This window comes from Labrus mixtus, chromosome 18 (assembly GCF_963584025.1).
Source record: "Labrus mixtus chromosome 18, fLabMix1.1, whole genome shotgun sequence".
In the NCBI taxonomy this organism is placed as follows: domain Eukaryota; kingdom Metazoa; phylum Chordata; class Actinopteri; order Labriformes; family Labridae; genus Labrus; species Labrus mixtus.
In genome coordinates, this window is record NC_083629.1 from 10,674,754 (window position 1) to 10,687,164 (window position 12,411).

Consider the following 12,411-nt stretch of genomic DNA (forward strand, 5'->3'; position numbering starts at 1 on the left):
CACATTACCACTGTACAAGCCCCCCCCCCATCTATTCCCCTGTTGCTTCATGTGCCTCGGCTCCATCACGTGCAGGTTTGTCTGTATGATGGAGTTTGGGGGGGGGGGGGGGGGGGGGTTACACTGTGGGGGCAGCAACGTACATCAGAAACCATTACCCATAATGGCCTCTTTCCCCACATCGAGCATATCAATTCCCTTTTGCTCTTCTGACATTTATTTTATGACTGCTTACATATCAAATATTTAAATAAACAGAATCGGGGGCTCTGGCTGAGGTTTGCCCGGGGGTGACAGGGGGGTGTTGCGGCGAAGGGGAAAAAACTGGATGTATGATGACATTCATTTCCGAAACGAGGAAAGAAAAAAAAAAAAACAGTGTCAGGTGGAGGGTTGGTAGTGGTGAAGAGTGGGAGGGAAGGTGGCGGCGGCGGAGAGGAAAGGGGGAGAAAAATGCTTCGCTTGGCTCCGATCAAAGCAGGCGGAGGAGGACGGCGTGTTGTTTCGCTTACGCCTGGCAGCAGCAGTGACAGACGTTTGTGGATGCACAAGTGTATATGGTTGCAATGTTTGTGTGTGTGTGTGTGCACATTGTGGCACTCATCCGTCAGCATTTTCTGGGGACTCGAGAGGACGTGGGAGAAGGCCCTCGTGGCTCGTAAAAAAAAAAAGCAGCCCGACGTAGTGAGAAATATCAAATGCGCGGCAACCGCCGAGCAGATCAGAGCAAGACGCAAATAACAAAGGGGGAAAAACAACAACAGGTACAGAAACAAAGTGTAAAGCAGCAGTGTTGAAGGGAAGAAAGGACAAAGGAAATGAGTGAAGGTGAGGAGAAGAAAGATTTATCTCTTTTGTCCTCAGGAGAGGAAAGATGGAGAGAAGGCGGGCAAAGAGTGTGAAGGGTAGAGGTAGAGAATGAAGGGGATGAAGAAAGGTGTATATATATGTAGAGAGAGAAAGTGGTCCTGGGGTGCAGGCGGCCAGTCTTGTGCTGGCTGGCGTCGGTGGGAGGCCCATTACTGTCAAGCTAATCTTAAAATAATTAATTGCGAAGTCGACGCTTTTTAAAGAGTATTGTAATTGAATCCTAAATTAGGCTTGGGAAAGGGGACGCGTCCTGCTTTGCTGCAAGTCTGTTCCCATTCTCAGCTCATATACACACACACACACACACACACACACACACACACACACACACACACAACAGTGGATTGAGCACACAGTCTTGTAGAAGGGAAAAAAAGACAACAGGCGAAGGAAATGCTAATGAAATGCATATTTGGGGAGAAAGGGGCCATCTATAATTTAGCTGTGCTCTTTGAATGTGAATGATGTGTGTGCAAGCGCTGTGATTTATTTTTGTTGTGCAGAGGGATAATTCTGTCAGAGTAGGCTTTTATTCTTGTAAACAAATGTGAGGAAAAGAGCAGAATAAAAGTGGAGTAATAAAGTAAACAGAATGGTATGAATACATTTAGCTACTGGCATGAATAATTTGTTTAGGGGATGGAGGGGCTTGATGAAGGAGAGATGACAGATATGAGAGCCGTAATCTTGCCTGATGAAATTTTAGGTCAGCCTTCGATTCACTATTTCCTGGTACCTACTTTCATTTTACGAGGGAATTGTTTTTGTCATACATTCGTGTTGCTGTGTGTTTCCTGCCGCACACGTATGCAGAGTGTAGCCTGCACAGACAGTTGCACACACCCAACATGCACCTTATAACCCCTCAGGTCCTCTAAGGCCCTTTTTGTTAGAGCCTCAGCACTGAGGCTCTGCCTAAAATGAGCAGCTCAATGTGCTTTCACTTACACACACTGCTGCCCACATGGCTCCTCTTAGATGACCCCTGCAAAACTATAGGCTATAGAACTCTCTGGATCAAAGCTCTGGGAAAAGGGTCTGCCCTTCATAAACGTCGGCCCTGCTCCATAACTCTGGCAGGAGCCAGGGAAGAAAGATGGTACAGGGTGCGAGGTCAGGCAGACAGCTCTGTGAGGCAATAATGGAAACTAAGCAGTCAACAGATTAAAACCTAAACAGCACAGAGGGAAGTCTGCTTTATAATTGATAAACATGTTTGTGTAAGTACATATGGCTTTTTTTATTTGATATGCTTAGTGATGACGCACAGAGATTTATGGATTAAATATATAAAGGAGTTGCAGTCAGTCAAGTATTTTCTGTTATGCTTCACTGTGACCCAATCTCACCTCCACAAACACACAAGAACTAGTCTAACCACTCTGTCAACATGTTGGCCCTTGCTGCTGTTCACCCTTAAGCACCCGGTTGTACACGTTAGGTTCAGCTTCATTATTATGTGCATTATAGTCCTTGTCAGAACTGAAACACAATGATCTTCAACGCTGCATGGCAAAACAATCAGGCTGCATCTGTATGACAAATCAAACGTTCCTCATGCTGTTTTCCAAATGTTTGAAACCTATTCAACTCCTATTTGGCCCAGATCTGACAGCTATAAACTTGGCCAAGAACATCCCATTTTCTCCTGGCCGACTGGGATGAATAACAGCAGAGAGGACAATATTGTGGTCTAGCTGAGCATGCCTGACTCCTCTGTCTCTGTGATCCCTCTATCAATAAGGAACACAGGCCTGTCAGAAGGCCTGCCAACTGTCTGGCTGTCCACGCAGTCTGCTCTCTACACAACATCTGGACACAGATGGTACTCACTCTTCACACACTCACACACATACACACAAAATACTTATACACTTGTTTTACTGACACTGGCAGACATTCACACGCATGCTGTGCAATTTCAGTTCGTTAATTTAGTGTGTGTGTTTATCCATACATCCACATTCATGCACCCCACCACCCCCACCCCCCCTCTGGCATTTTATCAGTTTCTTTTAACCTGTTTGTGTTTGAACTCCTGACAGTTCTCATCATCAGAATATCACAACTCATACAATATAAACCTCAATCCCATTGTGATCCACGTGCTAACAAGTCCTTTTGTTCATCATGAAGTTATTAAAAACGATCTCAAACTAATAGAGCGGAATGCAGAGCATGTGTCAGACGCCACTGGCAACTCATTGTGTAGAGATCAGAGCATCTGGGGTAGTTTATTCGTTTGTCAAGTGCAGACATTAATTGCTTAAACAGTCATCATATATACTTGAGTGGCCGTAAATATACCGGGGTGGGTCGCCCAGTTATAGTCTATGCTCAGATGCCATTCTTCTCCCCTGTTTACTGCAACCTTCCTAAATACACATGTGTTAGGGGGAAGGAGACAGCAAGCTGGTGCGTGAGTGATCCAGACTTCCGTTGCTCATTCTGAATTGCCAGTCTGTGCAAAACGGCAAACGTTTGCTGTGTAACATATAGGTGCATTGCAAACGTTGTTTATTTGTGCCTGATTCTCCTGCATTATGAGTGCCAGACTTGCTGTAATATATTATTTCTGTGCAATCCACGCAATCCTGCACTGAAATTCAGGCTCTGGGTAACCATGAAAACATCGCCATGTTAGTGAATATATAGAATAAATACTGAAAGACACACACACATCTTGCATCACAGAATTGGACACATGGTGAAGTCTGTGTTGCAGCCAAAGGATCTGCTGCCTCTCATGGGAAATAAGCCCATCCCTTTAATATGTCTGGCCTTTAATAAAAACCTGAACATAAAGGTTGGTTAAGGTTCAGTGTGTAGAACAAGTCATGATCAGGGCGCTTATTCTGGCTTTATAGACAGAACGTATAGATTGTATGCTTTTGTCATGTATAGTATCAACTGCTGATTTCATTTCCAATATAGTAAAAGCCTACAAGGCTGTTGAACTCTGAGATGAAAATCAGGAGCGAACAACCAAAGTCTCTGATACGATACAGGAGATATATAAAGTTGTTTTCAGTTATTGTATATACAGATCTAATTAAGGCTCTTTAATTGCAAATATCACTCATTTTTCTTAGTCATATGCTTTTTAAATGCTCTTGCACAGTCGGTGTACTGTATACATACCGAGTGGCCCCAGATCCTATAATAGGAGTGAAAGGTGGAGTCAAGTGTGAGTCAGAGGTGTGTGTGTAGAGTCAGACCATGCGTCAGGGCTCCCACAGGCCCGTAGCTTCTCATTGATCGACCCCAGCTCCCCTCACCCCATGTTCCCAGCTAGCCTCAGTGATTGATTCCCAGTCAAGGCCCTGGAGATGTGAGGCCTGGCCTGGGCTCACAGAGCCCGGGGGCCTCCCAGAGGGTGACCTGGTGGAGCTGCGGGTGGAGGGCTAGCCAATTTCCAGGGCCTCTCACCCGGGTCGAGGAGCCCATTTCTGGGAAAGCCTTCACAGCAGGGTGGAAGAGTGGAGCCTCACATTCATTACGGGAGAAAATTAAGGCCACGTCTGCTGCTGTAACTGCTGTGACCGCTGTATAGTGGTGTGGGGAAAAACCAGATGGGGTGTGTGTTTGAGTGTATTCATACGAAAGGTGAAGGGGTTAAGAGATATTTGTGTGCAGGGGTTTGCGGTTAGAGAATGCTACCTTGACATGCTATTACACAATTTGCCATGGAAACACACACACACACACACACACACACACACACACACACACACACACACACACACACACACACACACACACTGTTCTATTACTATTGAAAACTGGAAATATATTCCCTGACTCCACTTACAATGTTCAAGCCTCTAACCTACGGTGTTTCCTCCACACTGACGACCTCTGCAGCCGGTCCTTGAGCGAGCCCCTCTCCATGTCAGTCTCTGACAGTAGACTGACATAAAGTAAAGTGGGGAGGGGGAAAAAATTATATAGAAATCCATTTTTTCTAATTAACTTTGCAAATTTCCCGCTGAGCTATCAGACACTGGGGCCTCGTGTGTCGTGCCGAGTCCTATAATGAAATCAATTTGGTTCAAATTGTTTCAGGTGACTTTTAATGAGTATCTAATATCCGCCTGAGGTAGGAAGGTCAGGATATCTGTTTGTTATTTGTGTTTTTTTTTCATTTTTTATTTAAGTGATGGATTGCCCGCAGGAGAAATATGGATGGTTCCACCCCGGAGGACTGGGCAGTGCTCCAAAACAAACAGCCTGGATGTAAATTCTTGTTTTTTAGTAGGGAGCCTCTTTAACTGCACCACGGGTGTGACCTAGTTTAAAAACATGCTTTTTATAGATGCAATGCTGTATTTTTTAAAATTTTTTATTCATTCCTCAATGAAAGACATTGTCATTGGAAAAGCACATCTGTGATTCAGCATCAGCAAACCGAACCAAGCAGGAAAAGTAATAGTGTAATAACGGGGGGGGGGGCATATTGTGGTCTTGCTTTAAATGGAGCTCTCGCATTCATAATTTACTCCTCTACCTCTCTTTCAATGGCCAGCCTCCGAGCCTGAGGAGCTCGTTAAGCTTTGCCTTACCGGGGAAGACTAATGGATGGCAGAGAAAGCCCCCTCAGGACCCTTTAGCATCGTTTCTGTTGGTCTGCTCGCTTAGTATTCACTTATGTATTTTCACCCTACTCTGAGCACAATATCATGAATAACCATTGCTAATTCATAAACACACTCAGCGATACGGGACCTCGTTCATAATTATCCGAGCTGTAGAAAACGCAGTTCCTCTCCAATACCATTCCATTAGCAGGGGTGGTGATTTCCTTGAATAAGGGGAGAATCTAGCCTGCATTTTTAATACCGGTATTTCAGCTCTAGGAGATGAGGGAAGCAAAAGGGCAGCATATTTACTAAAATAGCCTGTTCCTTCTTATTGGGGCAGATGGAGTTATTGTTATTTTCCTCCTCCCCTGCCCCTTTTTGTTCTTTCTTTCTTTCTTTCATTTGGTTGTGTAACAGCGTCTCTCCATGGGGTTCTGCGGACTGGGGAAGTTAGAGAGGAGCGCATTCCTCTCGTTCCACCACAGCCCTTAGATGAAATGGGGTTTGTTCAGCGGCCCTCTGCTGTCCCAGTGTCACGGCATGACTGTGAGGGACATGAAAAGACTGATAATGTTGCAAAGCTCTCACTCTTCTACATTAGTAACAGATTCTATGGAAAGAGGCAAGCAGCGCTGCAAGAGGTGCAGTCACCATTTCCTGAAAGCATTTCATTTGCATTGGTTTCAAAGCAATAGTTGAACCACACCGTCTTACATATAGAAGCTTTTCACAGGATTCTCTTCCCCCCAGTGAGAAACTTTTTCAAGAGGAAACATTGCCGATTTGTAGCAAAGTTGGTGTAAAGGTTTAGGCACACATGTTCAGCACATGAACATACTGTGAACGTGTTAACAAGAGGAGAATGAGGAATTCAGATCTTTGACCAAACTTGAAAAAAACACTACAAAATATTGCCTGGTCAAAGCGTTTTGCTCTAAGTGGAGTCTGTTTATGTTTATTACTTTTTTGTCCACTACTTCTTATAGAGGGGGAATCAGCCTGGGAACACTGAATCCTTGCTGGAGATTTGACTAGCAAATATGTGAACTGTGTTCTTCCACACGCGTTTCCTCTTCTGTTTGCCGATGACTGCATTTTATTTGTTTTCATTCGCTAATGGTGTGTCGCAGACATGTCAGCCGCATCTCATTTTGTCATTGAGGTTTTTTTTTTCCTTTTCTTTCTCTCCCTGTCGCTTCTTTAGCTCTCAGTCTTGGCGAAGGAAAAGGGCTCTGGTGACCCCACGACCCCAATCTCACTTGAGACAGATGAAGCAGCCTCTCGCCTCACTCTCCCCCTCCCTTGTTCTGTTCCATTCCCCTCCTCTCCTCCCTTAATGACGTCTTTGTGCTGGCCGTGACGAACCACATGCTCGACAACTTTTTACTGAGGGGCTTTGGCAGGGCTGTTATGTTTTCTATCACCCTGATGTGTGTGTGTGTGTGTGTGTGTGTGTGTGTGTGAGCATCTATTTGTGTGTGGTGTAAATATTGGTGTCAAAAGCAGAGGGCAGACCGATCACCAGCTCTGAGGACGACGCAGGAGAGAGAGAGAGCAATTATGTGCATTGCGCCAAACACAAAAGAATGCCGGTCAGCCACATAACAACAGCTTTCTTATCTGGCTTCTCGCTGTCTGCCTTTATTTCTCCACTCACAGCATCACTGCCAAGCATACACTGTGGATATACAGTATATGTGTCTCCATTTGCCCTTTATCACTCCCTGCACCTCTCTCTCTCTCTCCTAGGATATTTTCATGCTTCTGTCTGCTGGCCAGCCTTCATGCCTAGCTGCCTGTGCCATCCAGGCATATTGGGAGGAGGAAAAGGCAATTTGGCTCTCCTGCTCCCCGCGGACCACTGCTACTCTTCACACTGTCATTCGTTATGAGACTTTTTACTAACAAGGCGTGCGTGCTGAGATGCGGGATGAGATTGTGTTTCAAGACATAATTCACTGAATTTGGTCCTCTTAGCGATGCAGCCGTCACATGAGAATTCCCCCACCACACACTTCCAGAATGACTCCTGTTGTTAGGAAGGTGTAAGTGGAGCTGGTACGGCAAAGTGTTGCTTTTGTTGTTGGTGTTTAGCTAACTTGTTTGATTCCTGGCAGTAAGATGAAGAGATGAAACAGCGATCTATTCCTTATGGAGGCCGGGCAGGCAGGAGTTAACAGCGCGCTGCTCCTCTCCTCTCCGCTTGATGACATCAGTATTGTCTCTGCATCCATGAAATTAATTTTTCTAATCTTAGTCAGCAGGAGCGGGGGAATTTGCACACATTAATATGGAACTCGATCTGCACTCGCCCACTGCTGCAGTCTCTCTTCTCCTATTTCTCTCTCCCCCTCTCCTCTCCTATCAATTCTTTTTCCAGCCTTTCTATTTTTTTAATATATGAAACCGAAGGCCCAAAATGCACAGGGGCTTCAAGCCTGAAACATGGAGCTTTGTTCTTAAGGCCGAGGCATCGCCGGGCCCTGCAGTGTAATAGGAATCACAGAGTTCTGTGCTGCTTGGTATAAATACACAAGTTTAAAGATAAGGCTGATTGTCCCAGCAGACCTGCCAGCTCTGGCTGCAGCATGTTGATTCTCCAGAGATAGACATGGCACAGAGGATAAAGAGGATCCGTTGACAATAATTATCCCTATTTGTTTGTCCTCACAAATACACACAGGCTTAAGTGGTTTCATTGCACATGTATACCAGGCTGAATTGTGCAGTAGAAGCTCCAAGAAAAAGAGAAGATATCAATACCAGAAAAGGCATCCTGGGACTCATTTTCACACACAATCAGGTCTGATGCCTCGTTCTTCGGTCATATTCAGAACTATTTTCACATGGCAATAATGTAACAATGTGACTGCAAATAGATCTTCAACCTAATGGGAAACAAATATGACTGTTTTTTTTTTTTCATCACACAGAATAAACAAGATAAGTACATTGAGACTTAAGACACTAGTGTTGTCACCATACCAGTGTTTAAACTTTACAAGTACTTTATACTAGTAATATCTGAACAATATAGATACCTGATTATGGTACCACTGCAGCAAAACAAGTCATAGACACCCAATAATGGGTTATTCCTTAATGAACAAAAAATGCATGCAAACTCCTGCACACTGAATTGCACACACACACACACATGTATTTTGTACTTTAAACAGTGCTCTGGTATGACTGAAGAGCTGCAGGTATTTTTTAAAGCTTTGGTAGTTTCCAACACTATCAATCAATAAAAGAAAGGTGATTGTATCATTTGCATCATGTGGTATGATGATATCAATGGGAATTACAATTGTTAAAAGTATTGAAACATTCTGACAACCTTAAAAGGCACCAGCTCTGTACTGTGACTTAAGAGACAAGAAAAATGTGCTGTTCTTCACTCACATCCTCCAGGTGATATAAGGGATCATAAAAGTAGAGCTGCTCTTTGCAGGTTCAAACTGTCTGAGGTGGCTATCACATATAAAGCAGCTTGTACCCCATAAATAACATATGAAGGAAATATTCATTATTACAGTTTTATTTGACTTAAAACATTTAAACACTTAAGTCTGATATAAAAAAAGACCAGCAGTTAAGTCTCTGTAACTGTTTCCTGTGTGTGTGTGTGTGTGGATTGTAAATAACTTACATGAAGGGCTGATGCAGACAGGTGAGGATTTGGACATCTAGTGTGAAGGACAAGGGCAGCTATAGCCGCAGGGATGCAGTGTATATGTGTGTGTTTGTGTGTCTCATGTTCAAACATGTTCATTCACCACGGGTGATAAATCAGAAGATTTTTAAAAATAATTCCCCGCTTCCAAAATGAAATTGGAATAATAACCATTTACCAATATTGTTTTATGTTTGTTTGATCCCAGTGTGTGTCTCATAATCCACGTATCCGAGCCTTTTGTGTCGAGCATTTTGTCTCTTTCTGATTAACAACTTAGCACATTAAAGCGCGGAGTAAAATCATTTTTGCAACATAAAAATGTTGAGCTCAGAAAAGCAATTTAGCAGGTTTCACCCCACAGTAATTTCACCCATGTTCTGTTTTAATGGCTTTGTTTTGAAAAAAAAAAAGAAGAAGGCTCACGAGAGTCAGAACGCTGGAGAGGAGTTCATAAATTGAATTTTAAATTTAGCAGTTGAATTACTATTGTCTCCCATGCCTCCTTCCCCTCCTCCATTGAATGGCATGCCCAGATGAACAAAAGTGAAAAACACATTTGAAGAAAATAAAAAACCATTTCTGCGTATTCCCTCTACTTTTTTTATCTGCTGTCCCTCCTGGCACTAACACGATTCACTTCGTGTCATATTCATAATTTTTTTCCTAAGTACAGCCATTTCTCTGAGGGGAGGGGAAAAAAAATGTTTCAATTTGTCAAGAAGTGTTGTCGGGTTTTTTTTTTTGTGCCTGCTGGTGTGAGGGGAATGGTGGGCATATCTCGAGTGAAAGGCTGCAGTGGGCTGAAATCTCATTTAGTGGAACTTGTCATGAGAGCAGATATGAGGCTCCGTTTGGGCAGGCGGAGAAAACTTGTCTTTTTTTTCCACCCTCTGTGGACAGGTGTGGATAATGCAATGTGTGGAAGATGGACGGATGTATCACAGAGCTCTGTATAAATTCATTGAGGCTGTTTTATTTAAGTATTTTTCCCAGAAGTGAGTGAGTGAGTGGGAGAAAGTTCAACAGTGCAGGATTTTGCTAACACACATTCCTATGCATGTGTATCAAATAGAGCATTATCTTCTTTCCTCCCAATACTCTGGACTTGTTTTTTGTGTCCAGTGCCCTCCTAAGTGCACCGCTTTACTTTTTTTTTTCAAGCGTGTGTGTGTGTGTGTGTGTGTGTGTGTGTGTACTTGACAGCCTTGTGAGAGGATTTACTTGTGTTGCACTCAGCATTTTTGGCAAACGGAGGACCTCTTGAGATGGATTGGTGAACTGGATGGGATGGTGCCGGGGAGGGGGTGTGTGTGTGTCCCATATCATGGGTGGCACAGTGCCCTGGATTTCATGAAACTGGAGCGCATCCCCTTTTCATTTTTAATATTGCTGTAAATGTGTGTGTGTGTATGTGTGTGTGCAAACATTTAACATGGTCACGTGCTGCCCTGCTGTCTAGAAAAAGCATTATTGCTACATTAGAAACATATGGCCGGAGCCAGTTTTGGACAAAACTGTGCTAAACAAATCTCCCTTTGATATTTATTTGCTTGAACTCCGTGTATTGCTCAGTTCAAACACACTTACTGGTATAATGAACACATCTATTTGAGTTGCCTTCTGAATGATGTTATTAGATCACTTTCATTCTTGTGCAGTCATGCTCTTCATGGTCTTACTGAGCAGAGACAAATTACACGACGAGTCAAGGTCTCCCTCAAAGATCCAATCTGCAACAAATCTTGCTTCTAAGACTCAAAGTTCATCCGTCTTGATTTTTTTTAAAAATGCGAACGATTTTTGTATCAAAACCTGTTTTAAAAACGGGTTAAACTCCACGATTACTCATAGCTGTAATTATTCCCTAATGTGCTTTCTTCTAATGTTGGCAATCATTTAGTCGGATGAGATGTCACTTTTGTCCTGTGGTTAAATAATTCATTTCAGATCCCTGTTTCTGGTACACTTTAGCCTCTGCATAGTATGAAATGAATCACTTATTAGTAGTGTTATACATAAAGGAGGCTAAAGGAAAGTGTACAGCACATTAGCTGGACTACAAACTTCCATTAACACTCTCACACAAACACACATATAGCAGAAACGCTTCCCCCCCCCCCTCCTTTTGGATTAGACTCTTGAAATCCTGGTGATGCAGACCTTTGCAGGATAAACCTCCCTCCTCATGTACACCCACATACACCTCCATGCTGTGAAATGACTTTTAGACACCCGACAGTACTCATTCCTCCCTCTCAGGCGTTCTTTCTCCACCTCTCTCTCTCAACCCAAAGACTTTTTCCCCTCTCTCTCTCTCTCTCTCTCTCTCTCTCGCTCTCACTGTCTTTCTCCTCTGCACTCCGTGAAGTAGTCTGAACTACTCCACGCACATGCCTCAGTAGACAAAACCACTTTAAAGCCAGAGCGCCGTAACCGCCCGCACGTAACCTACTGAATAAAGTGCTCCCATCCCCTGACATGTCTGCTCGATATTAGCCCAGCAATATGAGGCAATGGCAATTTCTCCTCTACACTAGACAAGGTGATATTGAGTTGGGAAAGAAAGAGGGAACTGAGGAGGGAGCTGGTGGTGGAGGAGGAGAGGGAACAGAGGGGGGGGGGGGGTAGTTGGTAGATGAGAGAGGAGGAGTGAAAGTGTGTGTGTAAGAACAGTAGGAACAAAATGTCATAAATCACACATGATCCTTCACGGCAGAGAGAAAAAGGAGAGAGCATGAGAGGAGAAAAGGAAGATAGAAGACATCCACATTATCTGCCCGGCAGACAGACAAACACGCCTCTCCGGGTGACGGATTAGCATTAGCCCGACGCACTGTACTGGAATTTTCCAATGGCTCACCGAGACCCCAAACAACCTCTAAAAAAAAGTCTCTGAAATACTTACAATGGAATGAATTGCCCTTGACACCTTTTTCTTCCCTTTCCCTTTGATTTTGTTTTGTGTTTATGTAAGACGCGAGCTCCCAACGTTTGGCTTCTGAATGCTTCACTTTGACTGCTCGAATGCCCTGAATTCCCTCCTGAGATTCAAACGTTCAAACTTGAAATGCCTTCTCCACATTTGTAATGCAAAATTTGAACCAGTGCAAGCCTCCCAACCCTTACAGTACCTATTCTCTGAGAGCATCGCAGTTAAAATGTAATGTAACAATCAGCTTTTTTTTGCCGGTTTTCTTCAAGCTACAACATTTAAAGCGAGAGGGAGCACTGTAGGGTGATTATTGGCCCTGCTGGGCTGTGGTTGTGAGAACAAGACCATAC

General features: G+C 43.7%; 2 protein-coding genes across 6 annotated transcripts in view; one reads left to right on the top strand and one right to left on the bottom strand.

Moving 5' to 3' along the window:
• si:ch211-195o20.7 (cytospin-A) overlaps positions 1 to 12,411 on the bottom strand; it is a 404,502-nt gene that overhangs the window by 327,022 nt on the left and 65,069 nt on the right. The window lies entirely within an intron of this gene.
• LOC132993457 (AT-rich interactive domain-containing protein 1B-like) overlaps positions 1 to 12,411 on the top strand; it is a 173,160-nt gene that overhangs the window by 13,309 nt on the left and 147,440 nt on the right. The gene's annotated exons all lie outside the window — the stretch shown is intronic.